We start from the raw sequence: 14,478 nt of genomic DNA, 5'->3' as shown, positions 1-14,478 counted from the left end.
TTTCAAGCTCTTGTCTACAAAAATGTAGAATTTTGTATTTTTTGCTAGAAGAAGGATCACGGATACGTCTTTAATTTTTTTTTTTTCCAGGGGTGATCATATCAACCCAGTGGTTCTAAAATGTCGCGAGAGGGCTCATTCTAACGAAAATTAAAAGCTCTAGCAGCCTTTTTAAGCGACCCAAAAAATTGGAGGACAACTAGACCCCCTTACACGCTCATTTTTTCCCAAAATCACCGGATCAAAGATTTTGAGATAGCCATTTTGTTCAGCATAGTCAAAAAATCCTATGTCTTTGAGGAAGACATAATCCCCCGCACTCCCGGGGGGAAGGGTTGCAAGTTTTGAACTTTGCCCATTGTTTATATATAGGATTGGTTATTGGGAAGTATACAGGTGTTTTCAGGGGGGTTCTGGTGGTGGGGGGCAGGGGAAAGGATTACTTGGGAGTATCTCTCTATGGAGGAATTGGGAGCAGAGAATTTTCCGCCAAATTACACTGAACCAAAAATGAGCAGAAAGACAAATCATTTTTCAATCATAAAACTACCATAAATCACTTGCAATATGTAAATAAAACCCAAAACCAAAAAAAATTTACAATGAATTACTAAGTCTGCTCACAAAATGAGCAGAAATTACCAAAAAGAGGAGTAGAACTAACGCCCCCTGTGCCTTCTAAAGACCGCCAAATTCAGCGTATCCGAAAATCATAATGTAGAAGTTTCAAGCTCTTGTCTACAAAAATGTGGAATTTTGTATTTTTTGCTAGAAGAAGGATCACGGACACGTGTTTAATTGTTTTTTTTTTTCAGGGGTGATCGTATCGACCCAGGGGTTCTAAAATGTCACGAGAGGGCTCATTCCAACGAAAATTAAAAGCTCTAGCACCCTTTTTAAGTGACCCAAAAAATTGGAGGGCAACTAGACCCCCTTACACGCTCATTTTTTCCCAAAATCACCGGATCAAAGATTTTGAGATAGCCATTTTGTTCAGCATAGTCAAAAAATCCAATAACTATGTCTTTGAGGAAGACATAATCCCCCGCACTCCCGGGGGGAAGGGTTGCAAGTTTTGAACTTTGCCCATTGTTTATATATAGGATTGGTTATTGGGAAGTATACAGGTGTTTTCAGGAGGGTTCTGGTGGTGGGGGGAAGGGGAAAGGATTACTTGGGAGTATATCTCTATGGAGGAATTGGGGGCAGAGAATTTTCATGAAGGGGGCACTGGATTTTTCAGCATCATTTAAAAAAAAAGAGAAATTAAATTAAAAAACAAGTTTTTTCGAACTGAAAGCAAGGAGCAACATTAAAACTGAAAACGAACAGAAATTATTAAGTATATGAGGGGGTTCCTCCCCTCCTCAATACCTCGCTCTTTACGCTAAAGTATTTTTAGTAATTTCAAAAGAACAGGGGTCATTCTTAAAGAATTCGAACTTTAGTGTAAAGAGCAAGGTATTGACGAGAGGGCAAGCCCTTCATATACGTAATGAAAATATACGAATATAGAAGTTCGTTTCGTAAGTTAATTCGTGAGTTACGTGAATCTATTATTAATAAAAACGGTCGTAAATAAAATTAAAAGTTCTAGCGGCCATTTTAAGTAGCTAAAAAAATGGAGGGGAACTAGGCCCCCCCCCCGACCCTTTTTCTCAAAATCGTCCAATCAAAACTTTGAGAAAGCCATTTAGCCAAAAAAGAAGTAGAATTAATATGCAAATTTCGTTTTAATTATTCATGTACGGTAAGCCAAAATCAAAACCAGCATTAATTTAAAAATATTCAGAAATTAATAAAAAAAACAAGTTTTTTAACTGAAAGTAAGGAGCGATATTAAAACTTAAAACGAACAGACATTAAAACGAAAAATTATTCCGTATATGAAAGGGGCTGTCCCCTCCTCAGCACCCTGCTCTTTACGCTAAAGTTTGACTCTTTCTCACAACTCTACTTTTCATAACAATATAAAACTTTAGCCGAAAGAGCGAGGCATTGAGGAGGGGACAGCCCCTTTCGCATACGGAATAATTTCTGTTCGCTTTAAGTTTTAATGTCGATCCTTACTCTCAGTTAAAAACAAAACGAAAAACTTGTTGTATTTATTTAATTTTTATTAAGGGACGGGAACATTGTAAAAAAGAAAACAGCAGCAGGTAGCTTTTTTCTAAGAATACTTTAATTTCCAGGTGCCCTGTGGATGGATACCCAAGCTTGTCAATCTCGAAATCGCAATATTTATTGGCGCCGCTTGTCTTTGAAACTTAGATTTGCAATAAATTAGCATCATGATCAACTGAGAAAAGGTACAATTGTAACTTCTAAGTATAAAAATTTTCTAAATAGGAAGTACTTGAAACAGTAGCCTACCTTTAATTGAATGTAAGTTCTGTAGTTTTATAACTCTAAAACCATCCCTTGATATTTTATTACAATTTTGTATAGCTTTTCCATGTTTCTTTAGAGATCCCGGATTACTTCTCACATTTGAAACTTGCTTGAAAAAAAAAAAAAGTTTCTATTCACTACAATCTGAGTCTTGTTAAAACTGATTAACGAGAAAAAATATCATCTAAGAAATTTTTCAAAGATAAGTAAGGAATTACACTGAACCAAAAATGAGCAGAAAGACAAATCATTTTTCAATCATAAAACTACCATAAATCACTTGCAATACGTAAATAAAACCCAAAACCAAAAAAAAATTACAATGAATTACTAGGTCAAACACAAAATGAGCAGACATTACCAAAAAGAGGAGTAGAACTAACGCCCCCTGTGCCTTCTAAAGACCAAAATTTGATTTACACTTTCTTGAAAATGATCTTAATTTTGAGCTATTTTCTTTCTTTTTTGTAAAGTAAAAAAAAATCGCCATCGTAACCAAGATTACTGAAAAAGACAAATGAATGTTGATTGACAATTTAATATATTCTCATACTCATTCCAGATAGTCTTAATAATTTTGGATTTAATAATGTAATAAAAGAGAAAATAATACATTTTGTCTATTGCCTGTTGGTCAATTGATCTTTCTTCTCCTCATTCCCGAAAGTTCAAACTTAATATCCTAAGCTGTTTCTGAGATACGCCCTTTTGAAAATCTGAACACTCATAGTGTGTATTGATTTCATCCAATACCCCTCCCCCCACCATACCCCAAAAGCTTTTTCTTAATACCCCTAGGCTTTTTGGACACCAAGGACAAAAGTTCCCCCTCTTTTCCCAATAACAAATTGTGTATGTAAACAATGGCTGAAGTGCATAACTTACAGGCCTTGTCCCAAGAGCCACTGGGGGGGGGTGTCACCCCAGAGGCATAGTTATTGGAACTTTCAATTGTGCTGAGCAAGACAGATATCTCAAAATTTTTATCGGATGGTTTTTGGTGAATAAGAAGCGTTGGAAGGTTCTTGCCTTCCAATCTCTTTTGACTCTTAAACAGAGCACTACAACTTTGAAGTATCAATCGAGAGCCTCTGCGAAGTTTTTCCGACAACTCCCTTGATACGAAGTGCTTTGGTGCTGAGAGAAAAAAAAATGCAGAAAGTCCACTTGACTCGACATTAGAAAAAAATTTGTCAGACAATAAATGTACATTATTATATATTCTAACAGGCACTAATTTTTTCGGTCTTTTTATGTGTGCAAGACTGAGTGATAAATCTAAAAACTCAGTTAAAATTAGCCACCTATTCTGAAATCTACTCATTTCGACAGTACCCCAAAAAATCTCAGCAATAGATTCATGAAAATAAGGATGCATTTTTGTGATATTTCATTCTTCTAAAATAAGATTTTACATTTCATTAATTTCTATGCTAAATGTATAGAAAGAAATTTGAATGCATGAGACAAAAGAGTCTCAGACATAGATTAATGAAAATAATTCGAATTCTTGCGATATTTGACTCTTCCAAAATAAGATATTGCATTTCCTTAATTTCTATGTTAAATGCCTTTTTGGGGGGGGGGGGGTATTTTCATTAAAATGCATCTTTTTGATATTTTCATTGAAAAAATGACAAATCTGCTCCCTTAGATTAAACATAAGTAAATTTTGACCCCCCCCTCTTCTAAATTTTGTGGATTGACGCTGTTGTTCCGTGGATTAAGAAACAACACAGACAAGCAATACTGCTTACTGGGAAAGAATACCACTGACATATAGAACATGTTGACGATAGTTCCCCACAATCATCTTTGTTTACCATATTATTTTTCTCGTCTGTTTATTTTGATCTATAGAATCTTTAGTACCTAGAATGGCAATCACCAAGCTTGTGGTTAGTTTATTTCTATAGTTAGGCAATAACTTTAAAAACCTAACCGCAACGACTTTTTTCACACCGTGACATTAGCCAAGGTGATACGTCTAAATTGTAAATTATTATGGAGCCCTATGGTGTGAAATTTATTAAAATGAGGTTTTTGATAGTGACTCAGTCATCGAAGGCTTGGGAGTATATCTATACAGTTATACGGGTAATTATAGAATCTGCTGTTTTTTGTTTGCGTTTTCCGGTGACAAGATTGAGAAAATAACGGAACTCTATTGCAGTTCGAATTGGTCTGTCCTTTTCATTAAATAAAAAAAAACAACTGAAAGTAAGGAACAGCATTCAAACTCAAGACGAGCAGAAATTATTCCGTATATAAAGGGGTTGCCCCCTTCTCAATACCTTACTCTTCAGACTAAGGTTTTCACTTAAAAAAAAATCTTCCTATTACAATTAAACGGATCTTCTGTTTCAGGAGTCGTTCTTAAAAAATTGGGACAGACAGTCAAATTTTAGCGTAAAGAGCAAGATATTGAAGAGAAGGGAAACTCCTTCATATACGGAATATTTTCTGTTCGTTTTGGGTTTTAATGATGCCCCTTAGTTTCAATAAAAAAAAAGAAACTTGTTTTCTTTTTCTATTTAATTTGTGATCGTTCTTTAAATAATGCCGGTGAATCTGGCTCACCCTCCATGAAAAATTTCATCCCCTCAACGGAAACTCCTCTGTGGAAGGCTCCCCGTAAAATTTCAAGTAGAAAATTTAGCCTGAAAAGTTCTCCTTGGCATACTTTCATTTGAAAAGACTTAGTTATACTCGTTTTTGGAATCACTCCGGAAATCCATATTTCCGTAGAAAGTATTTCCCAAACACCCAAAGACGCTAAAAATTTCCCTGGACAATTCCCCCGGACCATCTCCACATGCAAAATTGAGTAGGCAAAGAACAAGTAAGATGATTAAAAACAATTTCTTATAGGAAATCTGTAAGTCTCACCAGTGTAAAATTTCGCCTGGAAAGTTAATCCACAGAAATTCCCTTCCTCACGGAAAATTATCCCCACGAAAACCTAAGTACAAAATGCCCTCCCCCACACTCCAATACTTGGAGTATTTATTTTCTAGGATATGGTAGAAATTTGCCACAATTAGAAAAAAAAAGTTTTCAGTGTCTCTAGCTCAAATGAAACCTAATGTAACTTCATGAAGCCAAATTATTCAACTATAGATTATAATTTTGATATTGTTTTTTTATGTCTTAAAAAAAGATGTTTCAGCGAAATATATATCATTTTAATTTTGCTCTTCTGTGCATTTTGAACAGATTGATTAAATATATTTCTGAAGTTTGGCATTAAAGCTTGAAGCTGAGTCGTGTTAAAGTTAAAGCTTTAAACTTTAAAAAATGTGTTAATGTGTGTTAAAGGTTTAATTGTGTCGTTACGCAAAGTGATATTGGGAGTTGGAGAGTAGACATTTATCATTGTTCCAAGAAAGGTTCTTTTTTTTCTCAAAACACACGCAAATTCCCTAATCACAGGACAAACTATCGGTTGGTTGGTTTATGATGGCTATCACAATGTAACCCTACTAATATTAGATGGAAAATGTCAGCACTTGTATTATTTTGAAGCAGAGCACGGTAAAGAAATGGTGTAATCGTTTTCCATATATCAACTGGCAAAAAAGCCGAAGTAAGAAGATCATAGGAAGTAATTGCTAAATGAAAAATATAGTCCTTGTCGGTCAGCCGTCTAGGGCCAAACAAAAAGTAAGTCGTCCATAAATGGGGTGGGAGGGTGTCGTAAAGAAAGATTTAAGGGAAATTGAAACTTCTTGGAAAACTAGGAATAGATAGGATAGAGGAGGAATGTGCATGGCTGTGTTGGCCTCAGATAGTTTGGTGATAATGTGAGTTGTTAGTAGTAATACTAAGTAATTCAATAGCACTAGCATCGTAGAATGTGGCCTCTCGAAAATAATTTTTTACGACTGTACTCTTGAGAAGTGACTACATTTGCCTGTGTCACGTCTATTTATGAATATGCTTTCACTTTTATTCAGTTCTTCAAATCCTGTCGCGGCAATGGTTATTTTTTATCCGTTAGTTGGGTCAGACTTTGTTAACTGACTTCCATTAATTCCGTATGACAATGCGGTATGGCAGGTTTTGATTATAAATTGGATGAATTTTTTTCTTCGTGTGTCTCAAACAGTTCGATTTACTGTAGATTAGCAAAGTGGTTGCAGATGGGCGGTTGTGATAGCTCCCAAGACGGTAGGAACGTATCCTACAAAAAAGGCTGCTAGTGTGAAAACTAATCTGACATGAATGCTATCTTTAATTAGTTTAAGGGTTTCATTAGCAGTGTTAACTACAACCTAGTAACGAACCAAGTTGAGCCAAAAATAAACTAAAATTTACAAATTCTTTTCAAAAATACTGTCAAATGATAAAAATTGTCAGTGAATTGTCATTTGTCAATTGTCATTCAAGAATGGGAATTATAATTTTGATTAATGATGGTATTATATAAAAAAGCGTTCCAACTGAAAATAAGGAGCAAATATTAGGACTTGAAAAGAATAAAAATTATTCCGTATATGAAGAGGGCTGCCCCTTCTCAATGACCCGCTCTTCATGCTAAATTTTTAGCATTTTGAAAAAAAGTTTTGATTCTGATTATACGTCTCCTGTGTTTCAGGAAGCATTATTAAAGTGCTGGGGCAAAAAGTCAAACTTTAGTTTTAAAAGTGGGAAATTGAGGAGGGGCACCCCGCCTCATACACGGAACAAACCCTTACTTTCATTTGAATTTTTTTGTTTAATTTCTATGATTTTTGGTTAATTTCAATAAAAAGTTTTAAAGTAATACCGGGAAATCTGCCTTCCCTTCCATGAAAAATTTCACCCCCCCCCCAGCATGAGTTTTTTCAATAAAAGTTCCTCCCACGTAAAATCCTACCGCTCCCAACAATTTCATCTTTGCTGAAAATCTCCCACCGCCGAAAAGATTTTTGTGAACGAGTCTTCCTGAGAAATTATCCTTAGCTTACTTTTATTTGAAAAATAAGATGCGTTTTCTTTAATTTCTGGTCAATTCTAAAATTATGCCAGAAATCTTTCTTCAGGGAAAGTTTTCCCCAGCGAAGAAAACCGTCAACCGACCTTATCCCGTGGAAAATTCCCCAAGGAGAATTTCTCCCGCGGATAACCCCCCAAAGAGAACTTTTATGTGAAAACCCCCTAACGGAAAATCCTCTCAAAAATTTCAACACCGTTGAAAATTTCTCCAGAGAATTCCTCTGGATGTAAAATTGAATAGCCAAAGAGGAAGTATGACAAATAAAAAGAATTTCATATTGGAATTCTAGCAAATCCTCTCTGTAAATTTCCTCAGGAAAGTTCACCTCCCGGAAACTTCCCTCCCAATGGAAAATTCCCCCCGTGGAAAACTCCTTCCCCCTGAAAAATGTCTGCATAATTAACGATAACGAATAGTTATGTAAACAATGGACAAATTTCATAACTTTCAGTCGTTTCCGCAGGGGTTAGGGGGGTACATCGTCCTCAAAGGCATAGCTACTGCGCATTCTAACTATGCTGAACAGATTGTTATCTCAAAATTTTATTGGACGACTTTGGGGAAAGGGGGCGTATTGGAGGGAAAATTGCCCTCCAATCTTTTGATCTCTCAAAAAGAGCACTATAGCTATTGATTTCCGTCCAAATTAGCCCTCTCCCAATCTTCTAGGACCATTGGGTCAATACGATTACCCCTGGAAAAAAATTGCAACAAACAGACGGAAAAACTAATACGCGTTCGTGATCTTTTTTTAGCAAAAAATTCAAAATCCCACATTTTTGCAGATGGGAGCTTGAACTTCTACAGTAGAGATTTCTGATATGCTGAATCTGTTGGTGAGATTTTCTTTAAGATTCCTTGAATTTCTAAGGATATTTCCCCCTTTTTGAAAATCAGGCAAATTTTCTCAGGCTCGTAGTTTTGATGGGTAACATTAAACTTAATGAATCTCAAATGTTTGAAACCAGAATAAAAATTCGATTCTTTGGTCCATCTATTTTTATCAAAACTACGTTTTGGTTACTATTGGATCGAGTCGCTTCTTACTTACAGTTCGTTACCACAAACTGTTTGAAAAAATTATTACAGAAGCAAATTTATAAGAATTTCGAAGGATACCCTTAAAAACCCCATCAAGAATGATTTTGCATCGAGACGAAAACTGTATCATTGGAATCGCGTCTGTCAAAAACTTTTTATGGAAAAATTAGAAATCTTACCTTGAACAGCAAGGAAAGTGACATTTTTGCATTTTGCTTTTTTTTTTCTTGTTTTTTTTTCGTTATTGGATAAGGAATGACATTAAGAGAGTCTTAATGACTACCTGGTTAGTTATATTCTCAGTAGGAACCACCCAGGAAACTCAGCGCATCCCCAGGTTGCGGATAGGGGAGCACCCTACAGATATTTAGGGTACCTCCATAGGAGACACGGACCAAGAGAGGACATAGTCCCTCGGGTCTATAATATAAATTGGGGTATCCTCTCCCTCAGGCCATAAATACAGATGGAGGACAAGGAAGGTCCCTCAAATGTACGCTCAGTAGGGCCCACTGGCGTATGGACACGTCCCGTGAGTTACAAAATACCTCTTAGCAACAAGAATAAATTGCATGGTGATGCAGAACACATCGTGGGAGGATCCTCATCCTGTGTCTGAAGCTGTCAGAGACAGATCAGGAAAAATCATTAGGTGCCAAAAGAAGCGTTTGACCAGATGGGAAGATCACTTCCAAACACTACTTAGCCCCTTCCCATCATCAATCCTGGTGGTTTCCTCACTAGTGTTGAGAAAGAACCTAATAATGCTGACCTGGACGCCCCAAAAAGAGCCGAAATACTTAAAGCGATTAAGGCCCTGAAGAACAACAAAGCCCCAGGCCAAGATTGTCTCCCCCTAGAAAAATACAAACGATGTCCCGATATCACTGCGGAACAGCTTCACGGTATCCTTGAAGAAGTATGGGGAATCTGCACTTTCCCAAAGGATTGGAAGACATCAGTTATTCTCTAATTTTACAAGTAAGCTAATAAAACTGAGCGCAAAAGTTACCGGGAATAAGTCTAACTGACATTGCGGTAAAATTTTTTTGGATTAATCTACTTACTCTCTTCAACGTGGCAAGGGAGAAAAGAAAACATGAAAACCAAGCCATTTTTTTGCACTCCACCTCACTATCCAGCAGTTCAAACGGTATAATTTGCACCTGATTCTGATATTTCTGAACCTTTTTGTCGTCTTCGACTCAATCACACCAAAAACTTGGGAAAAATTTTAGAAAATGACAGAATGCCCCTGAAATTTGTCAAACTGCTTAAAGCATGCCACGAGGGATCAGTGAGCGGAGTTCGAGTTTACGGAGAAGAGATTGAAGAATTGCCTGTTGAATTTGGAATAAAACAAGGCTGCGTCCTGTCTCCGACTCTGTTTAACTACTGTATTGATTGTATGCTTGAAATGCACTATCTTCTCATCCAGGAGTTCAGATTGTATAGAACCTTTCACTTGGAAACCATGAATACGCTGATGGTATCATAATCTTCTCAGACCCAGAAAAAGCTCTACCCATGCTCGATGATGTGGTTACTTGGGCAGATCGATTGGCTAGAAAGCTAGTAAATGGAAGACAAAATTTATGGCAATAAATCACACTGATTTTTTTTGTCAACTCTAAATTAAATGCAGTTGGATCAGGCCAAAAATTTCAAATACCTTGGCTCCCAGCTTTGCACTGACGGATCTTCAGACACCGACATTCAACACCGATTATAAAAAGCACAGAGGGTCTTTACTTCCCCCGGAAAACCATTATGGAACCGGCATGAAATTAGTGTACGCACTAAAATTCGAGTCTACCTGGCTTTTATTCGAACAATCCTTCTTTGTGGATGCAAAACCTGGTCAGGGAAGTGACGACATAAAAATGGACTGAAGATGTTTGAAGCTGTCTGCGTAGCATCCGCAGGATAAACCTAGATATTTTCAAATCAAATGTTGATATAAGTCGAATGTGTGGTATCAAAAGATGCGTTGTCATCACGATCAAAGAGCGTCGACTGAAATGGCATGATCGTGTCTTAAAGAGGCCACCAGAGTACTTGCCTCGCCAAAGCCTCCCTGTTAAGTCCCTCAGCTCATGTAAGAGAACAAAATGTCTCCGCTGGAGACACGGACAAAAACGGGGGAGCTTGGCTAAATCAGATCTTAAGCCTATTGGGGGGTTCAAAAAGTTCTGTCCCCGATGGAAAATCCAATGGCTTCCACTTGAAAAACAGCTGGCAGCTGACGAAACTACATCGTCCAATGATCCTTGATGCTCAAGGATCCTTGATGCTGAGCAAGGTATAAACGCCTGATTTTCTGCCACACGAACAAGTATGTAAATACTCGCACCCTGTGGCTTCCAATATTTATGAATCAGCTTTCAATGAAATGAAGGACACTAATTCGAATCAAATAAGTAGAAACTTGTACTTGTGCCGTGCCGATAAAACAAGAAGTAGCCGGCTCCTGTGAGGGTATATATTGTGATAGAGTAGCATTCAAAATATTGTCAATCAATTAGACCTTGTCCATAACAAAATGACCCTATAGAGATAATTTGCCCATGTAATATAATTTACTTAGGTACAGTGACTAAACCAGCAATACCCTGGCATAGATATTGCTTTATGATACCATTAAGAGAAGAACGTTTAGGAGGGAGTATATTTGGGAGATATGTATTCAAAACAGTTGTTTTCATTGAATTGCAATTTACCTGCTTTTGGAGTATCTAACAGACACATCCATCTCCACGAACTACGAATTGTAAATAAGAATACCATAGTGGCATTCAGGATTATTGACGGGATATACGTCACTTGAGGATTATTGCATATAGAATGGTAGCTTACAAGCATATGTCCAAAGGCATCCAGTGCCCTATCACTCCTTAAACATTCATGTCTTAGATAGCTTTCAGTATAACGCGCTTTCACCTTTTGTTTTTAGAAACAGGTCCTCTTCCTACTTCAAAAAAATATTGACCACACATAAAATATCCTACCAAATAGCCTAAATTAGAGAAACCTTGCAATTGGTAAAAAACAAAAAAAAAACAAAAAAAAACAAGAGATATGTGGTCGGGCCGTGGAAATATCTTGGACCATTGAATGTTTGTATAAAACACGCTAATCATTCCAATCATTAGCCGGCTCCATTTTAAGAAAGCTGTCATTTGTCAGCTTAATAATTACAAATAAGAATTTTTAGGTGTAATTAATATAAATATAGCAGTTAAATTTTAATTACCTTAGTTTATTTTTAATAAATAATAAAGGGTTGTTTTTATAAGAAAAATAAGGATTGTAATTTACAACTTAAATGAGCAGAAATTTCCTTAAGTAGGATGTCAAATTTAGGTCCCTCTGAAATTACTCACTTTCCCTCTGACATCTACTAAAAATAAAGAAGAGTTTAAAAAGTATAAAAATGTCCTGACACAGTTAATTCGGAAAGCAAAAGCTAGATATTTTGAAAAATCTTTTGTAGAAGCTCGTGGGGATCAAAAACACACTTGGAGACTTATTAACTCTCTGTTGGGAAGGTCTCAGAAATCTTCATTTCCGAATGAAATGTTACGTGGTGATGGTACTTTTTCTTCCGATAAGCAGGAAATAGTGAACTTGCTCAATGCTCATTTTGTAAGCATCGGTGAAAAAACAGCTAATGCATCTCATGTTTCTCCAAATAATAATAATAATGATTTATTTAAAGATCACATGCCCCCTCCCTCTGATAAAAGCATGTTCCTTTCCCCGGTCACTGAAAATGAACTAAAACAAATCATATCTAAAATGAAGAACGGTTCATCTGAAGCCCTTGATGGATCTTCAACTAATTTAGTCAAAGAAATATTCCCAGTTATATCACCGGTGTTATGCCACATTATTAATCTTATATTTGTAACTGGTGTCTATCCTTCAACATTTAAATCAGCAAGAATTGTGGCCCTACATAAAGGTGATGACCCGAGGCTTCCTGCTAATTATCGTCCTATATCGATACTCTCTGCTTTTTCGAAGGTTGTAGAGCGAGCACTGTATAACAGAATTTATTCTTTTTTTGAGAAATTTGATTACATTTCTAAACTTCAGTTTGGATTTAGAAAAGAGCACTGCACTGATCATCCTATGGCTATTATTGTCCAACATATTAGTGATTGTCTTGACTGTGACGAAACGCCTGCAACTATATTTTTAGACATACAGAAAGCTTTTGATTCCATTTCTCATCAAATTCTTTTGTATAAGCTTTCGAATGCTGGTATTCGTGGTAATTGCCTTAGGTTACTTGAATCATATCTTCATGGGAGGCAGCAGATACTTATATATAATGATTTTAGATCTGATTCTTTACAGCAGTCAGATAAGGTTGGTGTTCCCCAGGGATCCGTATTAGGACCTCTGCTTTTCCTAGTTTACATTAATGATTTGTGCTCAGCTACTGGAGTTACTTCTATAGACACTCAGTTTGCTGACGACACTGCTGCAACCGTTTCTGGTAAATCGCGTGAAGAGCTAGTGGTCAATTTAATATCCACATATAATAGATTGTCTACTTGGCTCTCTGATAATAGACTACTTCTGAACAGAAAGAAGACGAAGTTTATTATTTACAGCAGAACGGGTCACAAGTTTCCAGATATAGAATCAGTTTCCCTTTCTACGAATGAACCTGAATCTGTTATTGAAAGGGTTGTATCAATAAGATATTTGGGAGTTGTGTTTGATGAGAATTTGTCATGGAAAGAGCAAATTAATCAGGTTAGAGCAAAGTCTGCCCGTGGAGTTGGTATAATGTGCAGACTGAAAAACCTTCTTCCATATTGCGCTTTTAAATCCCTTTACTTTTCCCTTGTGCAATCCCATTTTGATTATGCATCTATTATTTTTTTGAACACTTTTAAAAGTAATGTTACCCCTTTACAGATTATCCAAAATAAAGCAGTTCGTATCCTTAAACCTTTTCTGCCATCGCCATCAAATTTTCCCTTAAAATCCACAACAGAGACCCTTTTTTCACTTCATAATATTCTTCCTGTTCGGCAAAGTATCCAATTTTTAAGTGTTATGTTTAACATTAAGCTTGAACGAGAAAAGCTCCCCAGATATTTTGCATCGATGGGTCTTATTTCTTCTCCTTCATCTTCACAAGTTGCAACCCGTGGTAAATATAATCTGCGGACTCCTAAGGTAGTTACAGAGAGGTCGCGTTTTTGCCTGAGGTATTTGATTCCTCTACATTGGGAAAGATTGAAAAATGAGATTGATTTTAATGTAAGCATAGATGCTATAAGACGGAAGTTGAAAAGAGTGCTGATTGAAATTTATAAATCTAAATAATATGAATTTTTTTAAGTTATGTTTATTATTTTTTTAAGTTAATGGGTTGGTCTCTGGGGTTCGCCCATGAGGCCTCCAGATGTCTTATGACTCACTTGGTTTTAAGTTGTAAATTTAATTGTGTCTCAAAATGGTGTGCGGAGGATGGAAATGGTATCGTACGACACGGGATTTGTTTTTTGTTGTTTGTTTTTTGTTTTTTATTTATTTCTGCCAAGATTGGTTAGAGAACTATTTATTTTTAATTTTTGTGCAGATTTAGTGTTGCTTAAAGGTAGCTCAATTGCATTCGAGTTATACTCTCAGTCTTGAGTTACCTAATATTTTGTATATATTGGTTATATTAAAAGAACCTTAAAAGAACCTTGAACTCTGAATTATGAATTTTTCTAAAAAAAAAAAAAAATTAAAAGAAAGAGCACAATGAAATGCATTTAGTTTTCGTTAAAGCTATTCATTTTGGGGGATTAGAGGGGGGTAGCAACACCAGAATTATTCATGCTAATACATATTCACTTCGAGGTTTACTTAATTATTAGTTGAACATTTCTCTTCGTTTCAAATTTTCAAATTCGCTCTTTGATTTTTGTAAAAAACAGCTTGTTCTTTAATTTTATTATGAATTATGGTTCGTTTTATCTGATAATCGAAAGTAGCAGTAATCACACTGAGAGTAGTTGTAAAAGGAGTTATACTTGGGGTAGACGCGGTAGAAGCATCGG

General features: G+C 36.2%; 1 long non-coding RNA gene across 1 annotated transcript in view; it reads left to right on the top strand.

Annotated features, from left to right (window-relative positions):
- The window catches only part of LOC136035375 (uncharacterized), a 53,255-nt gene that overhangs the window by 20,527 nt on the left and 18,250 nt on the right, over positions 1-14,478 (top strand). The window contains exon 2 of the long non-coding RNA XR_010619401.1: positions 2,193-2,309. This is a non-coding gene — a long non-coding RNA (uncharacterized LOC136035375). The remainder of the gene's footprint in view (positions 1-2,192; positions 2,310-14,478) is intronic.

Source organism: Artemia franciscana, chromosome 14, assembly GCF_032884065.1.
Source record: "Artemia franciscana chromosome 14, ASM3288406v1, whole genome shotgun sequence".
Classification (NCBI taxonomy): Eukaryota; Metazoa; Arthropoda; class Branchiopoda; order Anostraca; family Artemiidae; genus Artemia; species Artemia franciscana.
This window is presented reverse-complemented; position numbering and strand designations above follow the sequence as displayed.